The sequence below is a fragment of the Copadichromis virginalis genome, linkage group LG6 (assembly GCF_057382275.1).
Source record: "Copadichromis virginalis isolate Kocher_CV1m ecotype Utaka linkage group LG6, C_Virginalis_male_GT1.1, whole genome shotgun sequence".
Lineage (NCBI taxonomy): Eukaryota > Metazoa > Chordata > Actinopteri > Cichliformes > Cichlidae > Copadichromis > Copadichromis virginalis.
In genome coordinates, this window is record NC_140623.1 from 44080284 (window position 1) to 44100579 (window position 20296).

Here is a 20296-nt window from a genome sequence, read left to right on the forward strand (position 1 = left end):
GAGAAGAGCTCGAGAGGATGTGGAGGGTGAAGGTGACGGTGGTCCCCGTGGTAATCGGAGCACTAGGTGCGGTGACTCCCAAGCTAGGCGAGTGGCTCCAGCAGATCCCGGGAATAACATCGGAGATCTCTGTCCAGAAGAGCGCAGTCCTGGGAACAGCTAAGATACTGCAGGACCCTCAAGCTCCCAGGCCTCTGGTAGAGGACCTGAGCTTGAAGGATAAACCGCCCGCAGGGGCGTGCTGGGTGTTTTTTTTTTTTTATAATGTTCTTCCTCTACACCCCCCCCCCCCAATTTTTTTGCACATGTCGAGGAGCGTGTCAGGCTACATTTCACTGTGTGTTATACTTGTATAACTATGCATGTGACAAATAAAGAACCTTGAACCTTGAACCTTGAGAAACTGTATCATGTTGAGGTCTGAATGTTTCTAACATTTAATATGAACCCTGCTCTTTGGTGTTGATGTCTTTATTTCATCTTCCCCCTCTGACGTCACGTTCCCCGTCTGCGTTTGTTTCATGCGTCGCGTCCATCACTCAATGTTTCTCTTTTTAAATATTCAACCTTTATTGAACCAGGACGATCCCACTGAGATTAAAACTCTTTTTAAGGGAGACCTGGCCAAATATCACACAGTTACAAAGATTAAACACACACACACGAAAATAAAATGAAATGACAATCTACATGAAACAGTTACATGTTATGGAACTGGCCTCCAGGACTCTTAGTTTTGATTTAAAAAAACAAATGGTCCAAGGAGCGTGGAAAGAAAAGCGTCTGGACTTCTTTAAGGCTGTGTCCACACTAATGCGCTTTCATTTTGAAACGCGTGGTTTTCTCTCTCCCTTTTGGCCTCCCGTCCACACTGAGACGCGTTTTCCCTGAAAGAAAACGAAGTGTTTTGAAAACGCTGCTTTTGTGTCGCAGTGTGGACAGCGAAAAGGGAGACTTTATAAAACAATGATATATGTTAGTCATGTGATGCAGTGACCAATTAAACTAAGCTAGTGGAGGGCATTACACAGCATTGTTTTGTCTGCCCTATTAAAGATTAACATCAGTCTGTATGCACTCCAGAGAGCTTTTCTTCAAATTCTTCAATTCTTACTCGCTTTTGCAACTTTGCACTTTTGTGTTACTCGCAGCAACAACTCCACCTCATTGTTAGTCCATTTTAAAAACTCGGTGCTTTTCCTCGACATTTTGCCGCAACGTTTCAAAGAGCTGGAAAGTAAATAAATGGCAGACAGAAATGAGGCAGGTCGAATCTTCTTGCGTTTCACACATGCACAGTACTGGAACGTCAGCGTTTTGGGCCGTTTCAATGTGAATGAAAGACTCTGTGAAAACGATTGAAAACGATAGCGTGGACGCGTTTTCAAATCTATCCAGGCTAGTGCGGACGTGGCCAAAGTTGTCTGTGAGGTGTGAAAACAGGTGTGGGTCACAATCACCCCAAACCTTGGCTGATTGTGACCCACACAGTATCAACCATTCAAAGACACTGAAGCATTCATATGTAGAATATCTCCATAATGCAGCAACAGTAGAAATGTTGCAGCAACAAGTCGCTTCTTTGTATTAACAGAAAAACAACTTATTGTGAAAATCAAAGTTTGTTTGTCTACATGTGGTTTAAAGGTGAGTCATCAATAAAGACGAGGTGGCTGTAACTCAAGAGGTACAGCAGGTTACCTACTAATTGGAAGGTTGTTGGTTTGATCCCTGGCTCCTCCAGTCTGCATACCAAGTATCCTTGGGCAGCATAATAAGCCCAAGTTGCTCTCTGATAGAGTATGAATGTAGTTAGGAAGCATCTCAGTTTAGAGGAAGTGCTTGTGTGAATGTGGCTTGTTGTATAGAGCGCTTTGAGTACTCCGGGAGAGAAGAAAAGCACTATATAAGAATCGGTCCTATTAAAGATGCCTGGATATTTATACGTGTGAACCAACTTCCTTGATTGGGAAAACAACATGAGCTTTGTTTTGTCTGCATTGAGAACAGGTTTAAGTAATGAGTGCTGGACTTTCTGCAAGGAGTCAGAGGCTTGGACAGCAGTTGGACCACAGCTGTAAATAACTGTGTCATCAGCACAGAAGTGCAAGTTTGCATCTGGCACAATGTAAATGATGAATAGAAGAGGACCTAATACAGAGCCCTGTGGCACTGACACTTTCACTGCAGCTGTGACAGTTCTGTGATTTTTCCTCAAACATGATTCAGATAAAATATCATAGGTGTACAAAAACTGCTTTAACTACTCGCACACAAGAGCTTCAAGAACTTTGGCCAGCACAGATAGATTAGATGTTGGTCTAATCCCCCCCCCCACTCCGATGCGTTCATCGGAGTGTGAATTTAGCTTGTGTGAGTGGGTGAATGAGAGTAGAAAAGCGCTATATAAGAATCAGTCTATTTACCATTTTACGCTGGAGGGTTTGTGCTGGATTTTACAGAGAGTCAAACACAGAGACAGACGATATATAGTGCTTGTTAAAGCAGTTCATAATCTCCTTCCTATCGTAAACAGGAACAGAGTCCTTAAAAACATAGGTGGGTAGAGCATTAGAGCTGTTGCTCACTGAAAGAGACTTAATGATTTTCCAGAACTGCTGTGGGTTATTTAGGTTATCCATCCATCCATCCATCCATCCATCTTCATCCGCTTTATCCGAGGCCGGGTCGCGGGGGCAGCAGCCTAAGCAGAGAGGCCCAGACCTCCCTCTCCCCAGCCACCTCCTCCAGCTTATCCGGGGGAACACCAAGGCGTTCCCAGGCCAGCTGAGAGATATAATCTCTCCAGCGTGTCCTGGGTCTGCCCCGGGGCCTCCTCCCGGTGGGACATGCCTGGAACACCTCACCCAGGAGGCGCCCAGGAGGCATCCTTGTCAGATGCCCGAACCACCTCAGCTGGCTCCTTTCGATGTGGAGCAGCAGCTGCTCTACTCTGAGCCCCTCCCGGATGGCCAAACTTCTCACCCTATCTCTAAGGGAGAGGCCAGCCACCCTTCGGAGGAAGCTCATTTCTGCCGCTTGTATCCGCGATCTCGTTCTTTCGGTCACTACCCACAGCTCGTGGCCATAGGTGAGGGTAGGGACGTAGATCGACCGGTAAATTGAGAGCTTCGCTTTTACACTCAGCTCCCTCTTCACCACGACGGACCGGTGCAGCGTCCGCATTACTGCAGCTGCAGCCCCAATCCGTTTGTCGATCTCCGGCTCCCTTCTCCCATCACTCGCGAACAAGACCCCGAGATACTTGAACTCCTCCACTTGTGGCAGGAACTCATCCCCGACCCGGAGTGGGCACTCCACCCTTTTCCGGCTGAGAACCATGGCCTCAGATTTGGAGGTGCTGATCCTCATTCCCGCTGCTTCACACTCGGCTGCGAACCGTTCCAGTGCGAGCTGGAGGCCCTCACCCGATGAAGCCAACAGAACCACATCATCTGCAAAAATCAGAGATGAGATTCTGAGGCCACCAAAGTGAAAGCCCTCCGCCACTTGGCTGCGCCTAGAAATCCTGTCCATAAAAATTATGAACAGAACCGGAGACAAAGGGCAGCCCTGGCGGAGCCCATCACCCACCGGGAACGAGTCCGACTTATTGCCGGCAATGCGAACCAAGCTCTTGCAACGGTTGTATAGGGATCGAATGGCCCGTAGCAATGGGCCAGACACCCCATACTCCCGCAACACCTCCCACAGGACACCCCGAGGGACACGGTCGAATGCCTTCTCCAAGTCCACAAAACACATGTAGACTGGTTGGGAAAACTCCCATGCACCCTCAAGTATCCTGGAGAGGATAAAGAGCTGGTCCAGTGTTCCGCAACCAGGACGAAAACCGCATTGTTCCTTCTGTATCTGAGGTTTGACTTGCGGACGAACTCTCCTTTCCAGCACCCTGGCATAGACTTTCCCAGGGAGGTTCTCAGTGGTGACAAATAGTCTTCTGATTTAGCTTTCTTAATAGAGGAAATACATTTGTTTCTTAGTTGTCTGAAAGAAGCCAATCAGTGGGAGAACCTGTTTTCCTAACTTTGGCCAAGGTTACGCTCATGAATGATATCTGCCAGCTCTGGGGAGAACCTGGCATTTTTTCCTAAATCTCTTTAATGGAGCATGTTTATACACAATTTACATCCCTAAAAAATTGTCCACGCTACTCCTACACCAGGGATCAATCCTATTTTCCTCCAGTCATTGTTGGGACTTGGGCACCTCAGTGTTTCTATTAACAGCAGCATCACAGCGGACACTTAAGTCACAAGACCCCCAAGGATGAGAATTTATGAGAAACATTTGTCAGAATCAGGATAACCAAGGTAGACTTTTCAGGGCTTTGAACCAGCTGGGTAAGATTGATAGAATCACAGAAAGATTTGAAATCATGAAACAGCTTTGAGCCAATCCCAGTTAGAGTCACCGGCTAACCCAAGCTCACTGTAGTCTGGACAGGAAACGCTCCTGTAGAGGCAGAAGGACAACAAACAGATGAACCATTGTGGCATCAAACTTTAACATAAGCAGCAACAGTGCCACCTTTCTTAAGCCTGTAAGCCGGTACGATAAACACTGTATCCAGTCATGCTAATATAGTCATCAGAAATATACTTAGACACGTTTCAGAAATTAAATATCCACATCTGTTGATCGAACCCAAACCCTGACCATATCCATCTAACAAACTGCACACACTAAGATGAACAATCTTCAGGTGAGGATTTAAATCCAGATGGTGTCTGAGCTCAGGGCCAGGTTAGGTTGCACATTATCAGATAAGAGCAGTAATAAGACGGGAGTCTTTGCTTCGTAATATTACGTACTGAATTGGACTTTTCGAATGTTGAAAGTAAGCACAATGTTTCATAACTCGTGAGGTAATCAGGCAAAGCAAGGAGGTTTTGAAGTTGAGGTACATCTTTGGGTGAATCAGGTGATAAGTTCAAGTCCTGTGGCAAATGCATTGATGGTTGTACAGGATGTAGAGCAGCAATGATGTATGTGGACCTGGGAACAATGAGCATGCTGTTAAATGTGCTCAGTGCCCCAAAGTCCCCCAAACCAATAAGGAAAATAAGGTTACTGTCATGGTCCTGCGGCCATGACTCAGTGACTTTGTGTTTGTGTTCTTTATTGTTATTACTTTCATGATTATTCGTGGCTGTTTTGGGATGGTTTGTGTTTGGGATTTTAGATACTGGGTTCTGGGTTTGTGCTCCCTCTATTGGTCCCTGGTGTTAGTGTTCCCCTGTCTCGTCAGGTTAATCAGGTCCAGCTGTTTCCCCCACCTGTGTGTGATTCCCAGTGTCTCTCTGTGTACTTATAGTGTGTGATTTCCTCTGTTCCTCGTCGCGTCGTCTGTGTTCATACCCTGTGAAATTCCCTGCGTGCTCTCCCTGCTGTTCTCCCTTCATGTTCAGGTTTGCCACTCCTTTGTGTAGTTTCTCCCAGTTTAGTTCGTCCTTAGTTCAGTTTTGTCATCTCCACTTTATGCTTGGTATTGTCAATAAATCACCCTTCACGTCTGAAATAGTGCTGCGTTTGAGTCCTCCTTCCACTCTTCACACGGCCGCTGACCAGGACCGTGACAGTTACAAAGAGCCAAGAGCTATCTGTAACACACACTTGTTGATGCAGAGTTAAGCAAACATCAGCGAGCTGCACAAACCTAGACAAGCAACAAAGGCTTCACTGGAGCACATCTAAGACTAAAGATGTGATCACTGATTTTGGGACGAGCACTTACACATGAAGTCCTCTTCTAAAGTGCAGGGGTGTGTTTATCGACTCAGGGCTGAAGTTTAAAGCAAACTGAAGCTGTGTGTCAGAAGCCTCATCGGCGACTCTCGAGCCTCAGAGGCTTTCTCACTCGCACTTTGATAAAAACACGATGGTTTCATTTCATCAGCTTTTACTGATTACATGTTTAAGTAACAGCTGATTGGTGAAGCACATCCCTGTACAGCAGTTAGCCGTTTGCACGGCGAGTCTCAGCTGTTGTTGTTGTTTGCTGTCTGTAGGACTCAGAGATGCCTCCGTCTCCAGGTCTCACCTTCTTATTCTTCTGCGGTCCGTATAAAGGTCGTTCTAACGTCCGCCTGGGCCCGGACGTCCTCCTGAGAGACCAGTCAGTGGCTCGCAGTCACGCCTTCATCAACCTGAGGGAGGTATGCGATCGCTTCAAATTGCCACCCGGAGAGTACGCCATCGTCCCGTCCACCTTCGAACTGCACCGCAAAGGAAGCTTCGTACTGACGGTGTTTACGGAGAAGGAAGCCCACACCAGGTCCCGACTTCAGGGTGACAGGGTTACGCTGCATAACCGCTACACAGTCTGACATCTGCTCTCCTGTTTCAGCCCCATGAGCTCCAGCAGATTTTGGACAAAGCGGAGTAAGAAGAGTTTAACGTTTCACCGGATTGGGCCCACAGGAAAGTCCTGCTGATGGTTGTGCTCTGCTCTGATTTCAGGGTCGGACATTACAACCGATGGCTTCAGCCTGCAAACCTGCTGTGACATCATCAGCCTGCTGGATGTATCCTTCATACGAAATCATGACACGCAGACAGTATCACATGCTAACGTGTGTTTGATAGAGTTTTAGGACACGCCTCCACTGGAAACTACAAAAAACACAGAAAACCAGAATTTTCTAACATCCATGCAGTTTACAGCCCATCAGCAGAAAACTGATACGTGATCAAGGAGTGATCGAACTGACTGAGCAGTTACAGAGTGTGAGCCAACCATCGATGATGCGTGTGACTCACCTGTGTGGCGTCAGGTGATCAGGTGTGCGGTTCCTGAACTGACCTCAGACTGACGGCAGCTCCAGACTGGGCCTGCTGGGTGAAGATGCAGACGTACCTGGTGAGTTCTCGCCTGTGTGTGAGCACTGTTACAGCTTCTGTCAGAGTCGGCATGGCGATGACCTCACTGCTCGCTGCTGTCGTGTGCAGGAGATCTTTAAGAGTCACGACTCGGACGGGTCTGGCACGATGAGCAGCCACGAGATGAGAGCGGCTCTGGCTGAAGCCGGTAAGACTCCTAAATTCAAATTTTATTTGTCACGTACACAGTCATACACAGTACGATATGTAGTGAAATGCTTGGACAACTGCTCGTGACCTAAAGAAAACAAAAAAGGAAAAGGCTATGAATAAGATAGGAAATAAATATGAAAAATTAAAAAGGGTAAATTTAACTAGGAAGGAATAAAATATAAATTAAGGTTAAAAATGAAATAACTGTACAACACAAATTAGAATGAAGGGTAAATTTAACTGGGAAGGAATAAGATAAAATATATAAATTAAAGTTGAAAATAAAATAACTGTACAACAAAATACACAATATAGAACTATATAAGAATGTATGAAGAAATATAAATAAATATATACACAATAACAGCAGCTGTACAAGTATTAACCGGAAATGAAGAATATAGTGACCAGTGTTGTGCAAAAACAATGTCCAGAAAGTCCAGTGTGTGTGTAAGAACCATATGTGTGGGTCAGTACTGTGTGGTGGTGTGATTGAGAGACCGTATCGCCTGCGGGAAGAAGCTCCTCCTCAGTCTCTCTGTGTTGGTCTTCAGGGAGCGGAATCGCTTTCCTGACCTCAGCAGAGAGAACAGTCTGTTGTTGGGATGGCTGAGGTCCTTCACCATCTTCCTGGCCTTGGTCCTGTAGATTGAGTGCAGGTCAGGGAGCTCGGAGCTCCAACCGACGGCCCCCTTTCAGCCCACTCCACGCACTTCCACAAACTCTCCTTCAAAGCTGACACCTACTGCTGTGGGAGGAGCTACAGCAGGAGACGTATCCATGATTGGCCCTCTCAGGTGGAAAACAGAGCTCCTGGACAGGTCTACCTGGCATGCGTGTCTCACCTGGTGGCTCCTCCTCTTGTGTTTCAGGGTTCCAGCTGAACAGCACAGTGATCCAAGAGATTGTCGCTCGCTACACCGACAGAAGCTACGCCATCGACTTCGACCGTTTCATCGGCTGCTTGATCCGTCTGGAGATGCTCTTCAGTGAGTTCCCACCGCTCCTAGTATTCCCACTGCTCACACTATTCCCAGTATTCGAACTGTTCCCACTCAGTGTTCCCACTGTTCCCAGTGTCCTCAGCTGTCTGTGGTTGTGCTTGTACGTAACGTTTTAAATGTTTTCTTATTTCCCACTTCAGGGATGTTCAGGACTCTGGATCCAGCTGGACCTGCAGCAGGTAAACCACACCTAAGCAGTGCAGTCCCTCTCTTATTGGCTGACATACATGAAATCATCACTGACCTCATTTCCTTCTGCAGTGGCTGTGCCTCACCATCAACTGACAGCTGCCACTCCAGGAGCATGCTGGGAAAATGATTTAGGCAGCACTGTCTTTGGTAAGCTGAAGGCATCGTATCCAAAGCAGCGTTAGCATCATGCAGTAGCTGAACAGTTTAACGTGCACGTTTGTGTTGGAGGATAATGTTGGCAAAAAGTCTAAAGAGGCTCCAGCGAGCATCGCGAACATGTTCACTGTGAATGATTTTGTTTCCTTGCAAGTAAAATAAACACGTTGGATTGGCTGCTGTGTCTCAGTTATAACAGATACCATGGTTACCGTGCAAAGGACAGGAAGCTGATGCTGCGGTCGCTGACTCTGAAACAGTCCAAATAAAATCTGAAGAAAAGCTTTTGTGTTTGTTTTCTGTTTGCGGCTGTTACCCAATCAGCACTCTGCCTCTGCTGGACGTCAGAGGAACTGCAGTGAGTCAGTGCCCACAGACTCATGCTAACATGTTTACAGCCTGATACACAAACTGGTCACAACACCTGCACCGTTGACTCACCTGTTGAAATTATCACCCGAACTCCTCCAAGGTCCGCGGCGTGTCCTGGAAGAGACCCACGGTCAGTACCCGCTCCAATCCCGCACCTGTCGCACCTGCGTTACCTGAAACACGCTGATCAAACGGGCCGCTGTCAGGGTTGATTGGCAGATTGATTGATGATCAGGCTGAGCATGAGTGAGTGATCACTTTTATCTGGTCAATGAAACTGACCTGAGAGCAGCCGAGCTACCTGTGGCTCTGCTCGGCTCTCAGGTGAGTCTCACCTGAGCTCCGCTGCTTAAATTAGATGTTTTTTGCATGGAGTCTGGTTTGATAGCAATCATCTGTTTTTGCTCAGCCTGCTTCCTCAGAGCTGATAATCAGCCGTGACATCACACACCTCTCAGACCACTCAGAGATCAGCTGATCACAGGTGTGATTAAAGTGCCTGAAGGAGAGCTCCTCAGGTGAGCTGACCCTGTTTCTTGATCACGAGCTTTCACTTTGATCAGTGAGATTGAACTGTCACAGAGCCGCGTCTGTCTGGTGATTATTGATCACTACGGAACGAGTTGGCGGCCGTGTGATGAAAACGCTGTTTCAGGTGCACACAGGAAGCACGATGACCTCACGCACAGGAAGAGTGACCTCAGAGAGCTGGCTGTTAAAAACCCTTTTGCTCAGTTTTCTCCACCATCAATCAATCAATCAATTAGTCTTTATTTGTACAGCAGTGTTGGTGCACGTCAGGCAGCTGATGATGACTGTTGCTTATGTGCAGGAGCTGACCTCTGACCCAGAGTTCATTGTATCCGGGGCCTCGAGGACCGACATCTGTCAGGGAGCTCTGGGTGAGAAACTGCTGTTCTTTGATTACCTGCGCAGGTAACGCAGGTAACTTGATGACTTGATGTTTTTATCCACAGCGTTAATGTGCGCAGTGAAGGATTCCACTTCTTGTGTCTTGATTTTGACCCAGGTGTCGTCCACATATCTGTACCAGTGCTGGGTACTCTTCCTTTGAAAGAGCCAAGAGCCTTCCTTTCCACTTCCTCCATGTAAAGGTTGGCTACAATAGGTGACACGGGGGAGCCCATGGCACAGCCATGTTTTTGTCTGTAAAAGCCTTCGTTGTACTTGAAATATGTAGTGGTGAGGCAGAGGTCTAACAGTGTGCAGATCTGATCGGGTGTGAAGTTGGTCCTGTCCTCCTTCACTGCGCACATTAACGCTGTGGATAAAAACATCAAGTTCACCAGGGAAGACACAAAGGACAACTGTCTGCCTTTCCTGGACTGCGCTGTGCACATTGAAGAGAACGGCAAACTCAACATCGAAGTTTACCGGAAGCCCACACACACGGACCAGTACCTCCTCTTTGACTCCCATCACCCTCTGGAACACAAACGTGGAGTAATCAGGACCCTACACCACCGGGCAGAACATGTTCCCTCTAAGCCTGAAGGGAAAAAGAAGGAACACACACATGTAAAGGAAGCACTCAAAACATGCGGCTATCCTAAATGGGCGTTCTTAAAGTCAGCAAAGAGGCACAGAAAAGAAGACCAGACACCAGCGAGGGAGGATAAGAAGGACAGACGCAACAACATTGTCATCCCCTATGTAGCCGGTGTATCAGAGAAACTCAGGAGAGTTTTCTCCAAGCATGACATCCCAGTGTATTTCAGACCCAGCAACACGCTCAGACACAAACTGGTTCACCCGAAAGACAAAACGCCAAAACACAGACTTAACAATGTGGTGTATGCTGTACAGTGCAGCGAGGAATGCTCAGACCTCTACATCGGAGAGACCAAACAGCCACTTCACAAGCGCATGGCACAACACAGAAGAGCCACCTCCACAGGACAAGACTCAGCAGTCCATCTGCATCTAAAGGTCAAAGGTCACTCTTTGAGGATGCCAATGTTCACATTTTGGACAGAGAGGACAGATGGTTTGAAAGAGGAGTGAAAGAAGCATCTATGTCCACTGTGAGCGACCATCTTTGAACAGAGGCGGGGTTTACGACACCAACTCTCTGCCATCTATAATCCAGTTTTGAGATCCTTCCCAGACGCCTTAACGCCCACTCACATCCTGGGCCATCTGACCTCAGGAATTCGCATGATAAGGTGGGGCCAGGTTTCACAATGAACACACCCGAAACTCTGGCTGATTGGGACCCACGCCCAGTTTCCCACCTTGGCTCAGGCGATTAGAGGATCATCAGGGGTCCTTTTGTCCCTCTGTGGGGGGAAACTCCCACTAGGTTTATATCTGGGACTCTCCACCATTTGACCTTAGAACTGAAGAAGCTTCTCAGATGAAGGTGAAACGTCTTCAAGTAACTTAAAGAAGTCCAGACGCTTTTCTTTGCAAGCTCCTTTGACTACGATGACCTGGATGACTGAGAACCTTCACAGACATCTGATAACGTTAGTGGTTCATATTAAAGTAGATAAAAGTAAATTCTTTTAATCGTATCTGAGTCGATCAATCGATGATGCCAGTCGTTAGAAAACGCACTCATGTGCGGGGGACACCTGAGACTGTTTGTGTTTCACATCCACAGCAGAGCTGGAAAATTCCACTCAGCTGCGTGTGTTTTTTAACAGGTGTGTGTGTGTGGCGAGTGTCATCTTGTCAACACAAACTATAAACATGCTGACAGGTGAGTGGGTGGCAGCTACTTCACTGTGATGTGAGCCTGTAGTCTAGTAATAGTTTCTATAGTAACAGAGGGAGACGCCCAGCAGAGTGTAGCCAATCAGACGGCAGCTTCCCCTGTAAAGGTGTCTGACTCCAAACAAGGAAACGGGTGAAGTTTTCTTTGAAAACAGGTGTGAAAAACGCCTGAGGCGGGTGTGTCATCCACCTGTCAAACATGTTCTGTTTACATCTTACAGCCTGTAGAGTAATCAGAGTATCAGCTGACTGCGTGGCATCACAGGCCCATTGGCAGGTTAAAGGACCAATCAGATTTGGCTTTGATGTCCATCAGCAGTTTCCCCTCGCCGACTTCATATTCTGTGTGTGCATTTTGTTTATTTGACTTAAGTCCCCCCCCCCGTCTGTCGTCGTCCAGGTGACTGCTGGCTGCTCGCCACCATTGCCTCTCTGACCCTGAATGAAGAGATCCTGGCTCGAGTGGTCCCGCAGGGTCAGAGCTTCAGAGATGGAGAGTACGCTGGCATCTTCCACTTCCAGGTAGACTTTCAGAAATTGCCCCGCTGACACCTGCACGCCGTGGCGGCGGCTTTGCACTCACTAACACGTCTCCGGTCACTCTAGAATAGAATAGAGTAGAGTAGTCCTTTATGGGTGCTCCACCCGACAGGAATTCAATTCAGTTTTATTTATAAAGCACATCAAGGCGCTTTATATTACACAATAATACATACAGAGAAAAACCCAACAATCATATGACCCCCTATGTGCAGCACCTTGGCGACTGAGGCACCGACCACAGTTGGTAGGTGGGGTTATTAGGGCTTACCTGTGATGGTTTACCTGAGACAGGAGGATCTGGCGATGGGCTCCAGGGGTGGCAGGGGTCAGCCAATGATTTTTTTGGGTGGTGTTAATGACCCTCTGGGCAGACTTCCTGTTCTCAGTCATACCAAACACCAGGAGAGCTCGCTCTCCACTGATCATCCTCATCATTTCTGCTTCACTGGCAGGGCTAGGGGCCAGGACTCTCCTCTTCGTGTTTTTGGGGATGTTGCTAACTCCGGGTCGATAACAGGCACCACACCCGCAGTAGATGCGCTCGGTGTGAGGTCTTGCAGCAAGCTATCAAATACGGCGCATTTCTCGGATTTTAAAAAAAAAAGCTATGCGTCGCCAGGTGTTTCATCGGATTTGAGGTGTTACCTCCTTTGCACAGTATCACAGTATTAGCTTAAAGCACTTGTTGCTGCTGAGTTTGCATCTTTTGCTGTGAAGTACAGCCAGACTTTGACCGCTTCGCCTTGGGCATTTTTAATCTGTAGCTCTGCTCTAAAAGAACGTACGTACCTGGGCCCGCCTACTATCCTTGGAAACGTAAAATGATTGGCTAGAATCTAAAGTGTATCACAGCTCAGGAAAATAAAGCACCGAAATGTGCGCTGCTTTTCGGTCTGGTTACTACCGTTTATGTCAGAACCAGTGCCATCATGGCACCGGACACCGGTACCCATCCCTAGTCACGTGTGCTCCGCGACATGTCTGTGTGGCTGCGAGCAGAACATGAGCACAGCATGAGGTGCTCTCAAAGCTGTTTTGACAGAATGAGTCACCTGAGCAGGTGTCCGTGAGTCTGCCCCTCCCTGCTCAGGCGGAGGCTGAGTGTCTGCTGCCTCCTGCTGGCAGGTCGTTGCAGGAGTGAGACTGGAGAGTGGCAGGTTAGGTGTGAGGTCAGACAGATGCTTAGATTACAATAGAAGGCCTTTATTGTCCCTATACAGATGGACAATGATATACAGAGAGGAGAGGAGAGGGCAGTCGATGATCTTTTGTGTTGTCTTGACTACACTTTAGTGCAGCTGCCGTACCATACTGTGATGCAGTAGGTTAGCAGGCTCTCAATGGACGCTCGGTAGAAGGTCAGCAGCAGGTTGGAGTTCAGCTTGTACTTCCTGAGGACCCTCAGGAAGTGCAGCCACTGTTGGGCCTTCTTAATGACCGCTGAGATGTTGTCTGTCCAGGAGATGTCAGCAGAGATGAGGACACCAAGGAACCGGAAGGTGTGGACCCTCTCCACACACTCCCTGTTGATGTAAAGGGGGGCCAAGTCAGTGCTGTGTCTCCTGAAGTCAACAATGAGCTCTTTGGTTTTCTTAGTGTTCAGTGTCAGGTTGTTCTCTGAACACCAGGCCTCCAGCTTCAGGACTTCCTCTCTGTACTCTGCCTCGTCTCCCTTCGAGATGAGTCCGACTACCGTGGTGTCATCAGCAAACTTGATGATGAGATTGTTGTTGTGGGTCGGACTGCAGTCGTAGGTGTAGAGAGAATACAGGAGGGGGCTCAGCACACAGCCCTGTGGGGAGCCGGTGCCCAGTGTGCGAGTGGAGGAGAGATGGGGGCGGAGCCTCACAGTCTGGGGCCGGTTTGTTAGAAAGTCCTTTATCGGGACTTCCGGTTAGATCATGAGAGGGTGAAGACGCGTGTGCCACAGCTCCTGCACCTGATTTTACGAAATTTCGACAAATATCAAAGTAATACATCTTCTTCCCACAAAGCAACATAGGGATTGTGAAGAGTGCATTTTTTTCCAAATGCCTCCAAAAAAACTAAATCCGAAGCTAGTGGCGACAGAAACGACCGAATTTGATGTGGCCTCAACTGAAAATGACGGCGCCAAAGCTGGCACGCCAGTTAACTCCGCACTCGAGGAATATACACAAGGTAACAAACAAGTACTCTCTGCGATTACTTCCTTGGATAATAAGATAACTCAAATGAAAATAGACGTTTGCGACACCCTACGTGGGGAAATCGCAACGCTAAGGGCTGAAAATAATGAAGCCATCACAGCTCTAAAAACGGTAATGGAAAATTACAATGCACAGCTGAAAGATCTATCAGAATCAGCGACAACCACTTCTAACTCCGTGGTGAAACTAGAAGAAAAAGTCAAACAACTTTCTAATAAAGTGGAACAACTGTCCGAAAAATGCACTGATCTGGAAGGGCGTTCAAAGAGGAAAAATATAAGGATAGCCGGAGTACCTGAAGGTAGAGAAAAAGGTCAACGTCCTAGAGACTTTGCGGCAAGGCTACTACGAGACCTACTAGACCTGGACGAAACCCCACTGGTGGACCGTGCACACAGAGCCCTACGAGTGACCCCAGAAGAAGAGGCCCCGCCACGACACTTGATTGTGAGGATACACTATTGCCATACTATGGAAGAAATACTTCGAAGAATCTCCACCAGGAAAAATCTGAAGCTCGGAGATATCCGCGTTCAGATTTTCCGCGACCTACCCCAGGCGGTGGTAAAACGACGTGCAGCGTTTACTCCAGCAAGAAACCTGCTTCGAGACCAACCCGGAGTTAAATATGGACTTCTATACCCGGCTAAACTTAGGGTGACACACAATGGTACGGAACTGGTCTTTATAGATCCCAACGAAGCACTTCGCTACGCACAAGAAAAATTTGGATCTCAATAAGGACGGCATAAGGTAGATAAACCAGAGCTCTGCATCTGGCCCAATGACACGTATTTACTTTGATATAAAAAATCATCATTTGCCCAGGCGCTATGGACAAAGGAAGTTTTGAGATAGAATATTTTGGTAAGCTTAGTTTTTGTTATAGCATCCCCTCGAATTTTTTTTTTTTTTTTTTTTTTTTTTTTATATACACGGAAAGGGATGCATTGCTTACGTTTTTTTTTTTGTCACGGTTACACACGGGTAGGGGGGTGGGGGGTGAGGGTTGGGACCCATATCTCGACTGTACGAATATGGAAAATACGAGAATTAAGCCGCCCTAAAGTATACAAATGCAAGATAATGGAAAGGTAAAAAATGTGGATTTAACTTTTTGTACTTGGAATGTAAAGGGTGTAAATGAACCTGTTAAAAGAGGCAAAGTCTTATCGTACTTGAAATCTCTTAACGTGGATATTATTTTTTTACAAGAAACTCACTTGAAAAATGCGGCTCACAATAAACTTAAATGTAGATGGATAAATCAGGTGTACTACTCAACACTTTCCGCCAAAACTAGAGGGGTAGCTATCTTAATCAAGAAAGATACCCCGTTCAAACATAACTCCACTATAGTTGATAAGAATGGGAGATATGTATTAGTGACTGGGGAGCTGCATACTACTCCAATTATTCTACTGAATGTCTATGGGCCCAACCATGACGATCCAGAATTCTATAGAAAGGTCTTCAGCTTAATTCCGGATATACCCAACAGTAATTTAATAATTGGAGGTGACTTTAACCTAGTATTATACCCATATTTGGATAAATCTTTGTCCAAAAAAATCACACCGTTTAAAAGCAGTAATTTTATTAAAACATATATGAAGAATATGAATATCTGTGATGCGTGGAGAATTTTAAATCCATCAGGCAGAGAGTATTCTTTCCACTCCCACGTACACAATAGTTATTCAAGGATTGATTATTTTTTGGTGGATGGAAAAATGCTCCCCCTAATTCGAAATGCAACCTATCATAATATTATTATCTCTGATCACTGCCCCGTTACTTGCTCCTTTGCACTTAGTAACCCCACTAAAACATACAGAAATTGGAGATTTGACCCACAATTACTGAACGATTTAGAATTTAAACAATATATAAACTCTCAGATGTCTTTATTCTTTGATATAAACGATAATGCTAAGACCTCTCCAGATATACTATGGGAAACGTTTAAAGCTTATATCAGGGGGTTTATAATATCATATCAAGCGTCACGGAACAAAAGGAATAAATTAGAACAGCTAAATTTAGAAAAAAGAATCCACGAACTGGACGTCAATAATGCAATGGCTCCTTCTTTAGATAAGTATAATACTATTTGTGCACTAAAATATAAACTAAACCAAATATTATCTATTAATATTAATAGAACTTTCACTTTTGTGAGACAGAACTATTTTGAATTTGGGGATAAACCCCATAAGTTGCTAGCCAGACAACTAAAGAAACTAGAAAATGATAGAGCGATTCATAAAATCAGAACAAGTAACGGAAATCTGGTCACATCACACAAAGATATTAACGATAACTTTAGACAGTTTTATGAATCCCTCTATACTTCTCATCCCACTGCAGGGCCTAATGAAATGCAGGAATTTTTAGATAAATGTGATCTTCCTGTGTTAGACCAGACAAATGCCAATATTTTGAACGCTAAGATCACAATTGAAGAAATTACAAAATCTATCGGATTACTAAAAAACAACAAGAGTCCAGGCCCTGATGGGTTAGGGAATGAGTTTTATAAATACTTTAAGATCAAATTAAGTCCATATCTATTTAAATTATATAACCATGCATACAAAATGAGCACCCTACCTCCAACATTGAATGAAGCAACTATTATAGTACTTCCAAAAAAAGGCAAAGCACCGGAGGAAGTGGGATCATATAGACCTATTTCTCTATTAAATTCTGATCAAAAAATTCTGGCTAAAATACTAGCGAGTAGACTTAATACAGTAATAGATAAATTGGTGCATTCAGACCAAACAGGTTTCATTCCAAACAGGAGTTCTTTTAATAATCTTCGACGTCTATTTAATATAATCTATTCCCCCAAGGTACAACAAGACCTACTTATACTTAGCTTGGAGGCCGAAAAGGCATTCGATCATGTGGAGTGGTCCTACCTCTTTGCAGTCCTAGAAAAATTTCAACTGGGACAAGATTTCATCTCTTGGATAAAACTACTTTATAATAATCCCACAGCCAGAATTCTTACAAATCAGACATTATCAACTCAGTTTAAACTCAGCAGAGGTACAAGACAAGGATGCGCTCTTAGTCCATTATTATTTGCCCTGGCTTTGGAACCCTTAGCACAGACAATTCGAACCCATATGGATATACACGGTTATGATACAACATACACTTCTAATTCTATATCGCTCTATGCTGACGACATATTATTATACATAACAAAACCATTAATATCCCTCCCAGCAATTCTCTCCGTGATTGATAAATTCAGTACTTTCGCAGGCTACAAGATTAACTGGGGAAAAAGCGAAATACTGCCCATTAAATTAGAGAATAAACAATGGCTTACATCTCTCCCATTTAAAATATCCTATGAAAAAATCACTTACTTGGGCATTACAATACCAAAAAAATACAGCTCCCTAATGAAAGAGAATTTTCTTCCCTTACTGGAGAAACTTAAAAATAACATTCAGTACTGGAGGACACTTCCTATTTCTTTAATAGGGAGAGTGAATTCAATAAGAATGGTATTCCTCCCGCAGTATTTGTATCTGGTTCAAAACATCCCAATTTTCTTGCCCAAATCTTTTTTTAAAAAGATGGACGCCATCATTATGCCATTTATATGGAATTACAAAACACATAGAATAAAAAAAGACCACCTATGCAAACATAGATCCCTTGGTGGACTTACACTACCTAACTTTATGTACTACTACTGGGCATCAAATTTAAGAATAATTTCCCTTCTATTGGATGACACAGCAATACTCCCTAACGGCTTACAGATGGAGCGGGAGGACTGCCTTCCTTACTGTGTTGGTGGAATACTACTCTCTCCTATTCTTTTGACAAACTCATATTATAATTCGAATCCAGTGATTTATAATACCGTACAAATTTGGAGACAAATAATTAAGCACTTCAAATTGAAAAAACTATCAATGTGTACATCTATTACAGCTAACCCCTCTTTCCTTCCATCATGTATAGACGGAGCTTTCAATATATGGCAGGAATTGGGAATTTGTAAATTAAAAGATTTATACCTAAATGATACTTTTATGTCATTCCAACATTTAAAAGATAGATTTGGATTGCCTCACAGTCATTTTTTTAGATATCTTCAATTAAGAGACTATATCCGTACATACCTGCCACAATTTGAAAACATATCGTCCGATCCTTTGGACAGATGTCTTAGTGAAGGAAGGGGGTTTGAACAGAGAATTTCATTATTTTATAATTCAATACAGGAGATGAGTATACCTTCAACTACTTCAATCAAAGAGGAGTGGGAAAAAGATTTTGGGACTCTCCTATCAGAAGATTTCTGGCAGGAGGCCTTACACAACATAAATACGCCTTTTATTAATTCCCGTCACTGTTTAATTCAGTACAAAATTATACATAGACTACACTATTCAAGGGAAAAACTTCACAAAATGTATCCAGAGTGTTCCCCCCTCTGTGAAAAATGCAAGATACACTATGGAAATCTGTTACACTGTTTTGCACTATGTCCAAGGCTTCAGGGTTTTTGGTATGATATTTTTACTTATATGTCTAATATTTTTAAAAGTAAGATTGAACCAAATCCGACAGTAATCATCTTTGGGATTTCCAACGAAACACAAAATTTACAACACTCTCAAAAAAGGTTTATGGCATATGCTTTGATTATTGCAAAGAAATTGATCCTGCAGCTTTGGAAAGGCAATGAGACTCCTGTATTAAAAACGTGGCTTACTGAACTTATAAACACTCTTCACCTTGAAAAAATAAGATATAGTATGAATGACAATGTAAAAGAGTTTGAATTAATCTGGCACCCTTTACTTATATACCTTGGGAAAATATAAAACTCTGTTTATTTGTTTCTCTTCCCTTTTGTCGACAGCCGGGGTATTGGGACCCCTTATGGGTGACTGCGGGTTTTTTTTTTTTTTTTTTTTTTGTTGTTGGTGTTGTTTAATTATTTGCCTTGTTAGTTTAGAGAAAAAAAGGAGCATAAGCTATGTTATGTCAATTTGTAAAAACTACAATCATGATACTAGCTCTCAATAAAAATATTTGAAACAAGAAAGTCCTTTATCCAGACACATGGTGCTGGCGTCCACGGTGCGCTCGGGTCATCTCAAGCCTGCGTGCTGACAGCTGCTGACAGCTGCTGATGGCTGCTGTGCGGCATTGGTCTGTCAGGGTCGCCTTGAGGCGACTGCTGTTGCGATTTGGTGCTATAAAAACAGAGCTGAAGCCTCTTTCATCAGATGACCATGACCTTTAACCTTTAACCTGACTCACAGGTTAACACACCTGAAGGTGGCGGAGCTGTAAACTGCCCAAACTCCTGCCTTAATAGAGCTGCTCACACTGATCAGAATCAGAATCAGAATCGTGTTTATTGGCCAAGTATATGTGCAGACACATACAGGGAATTTGGTTCCGGTAGATGGTGGCTCTCAAGCACAGCAATGTAAAACAAACACACACACACACACACACACACACACACACACACACACACACACACACACACACACACGTGTCTATATATACACATTACACATACGTACACAAAGCTGTGTAAACCAACTATAAATAACGAATCTAAACTTATATACATAAAATACAGAAATGAATGAGGTGGAATGAATACTACACAATGTACATAAGGTGCAGCTGCAGTCTGGCAGTGGGAGCAGTGTGACAGGTCAACTGTTTAGGAGGGAGATGGCGAGGGGAAAGAAACTGTTCCTGTGTCGGGTGGTCCTGGTCTGCAGGCTTCTGTACCGTCTGCCAGAGGGCAGCAGATCAAAAAGTCTGTGTGCAGGGTGTGAGGGGTCTGTGATGATTTTCCCTGCCCGTTTCCTGGTTCTTGAGAGGTACAGATCGTGGATGGAGGGCAGGGGGGCGCCGATGATCCTTTCTGCTGCCCGTACAGTCCGCTGCAGTCTGCTCCTGTCCTGTTTAGTGGCTGCTCCATACCAGACTGTGATGGAGGAGCACAGGACAGACTCAATGACTGCAGTGTAGAACTGGATC

At 44.9% G+C, this 20296-nt stretch overlaps 1 pseudogene; it reads left to right on the forward strand.

The window, feature by feature from the left end:
- Window positions 1-20296, forward strand: part of LOC146708653 (calpain-1 catalytic subunit-like) — a 46333-nt pseudogene that overhangs the window by 23434 nt on the left and 2603 nt on the right.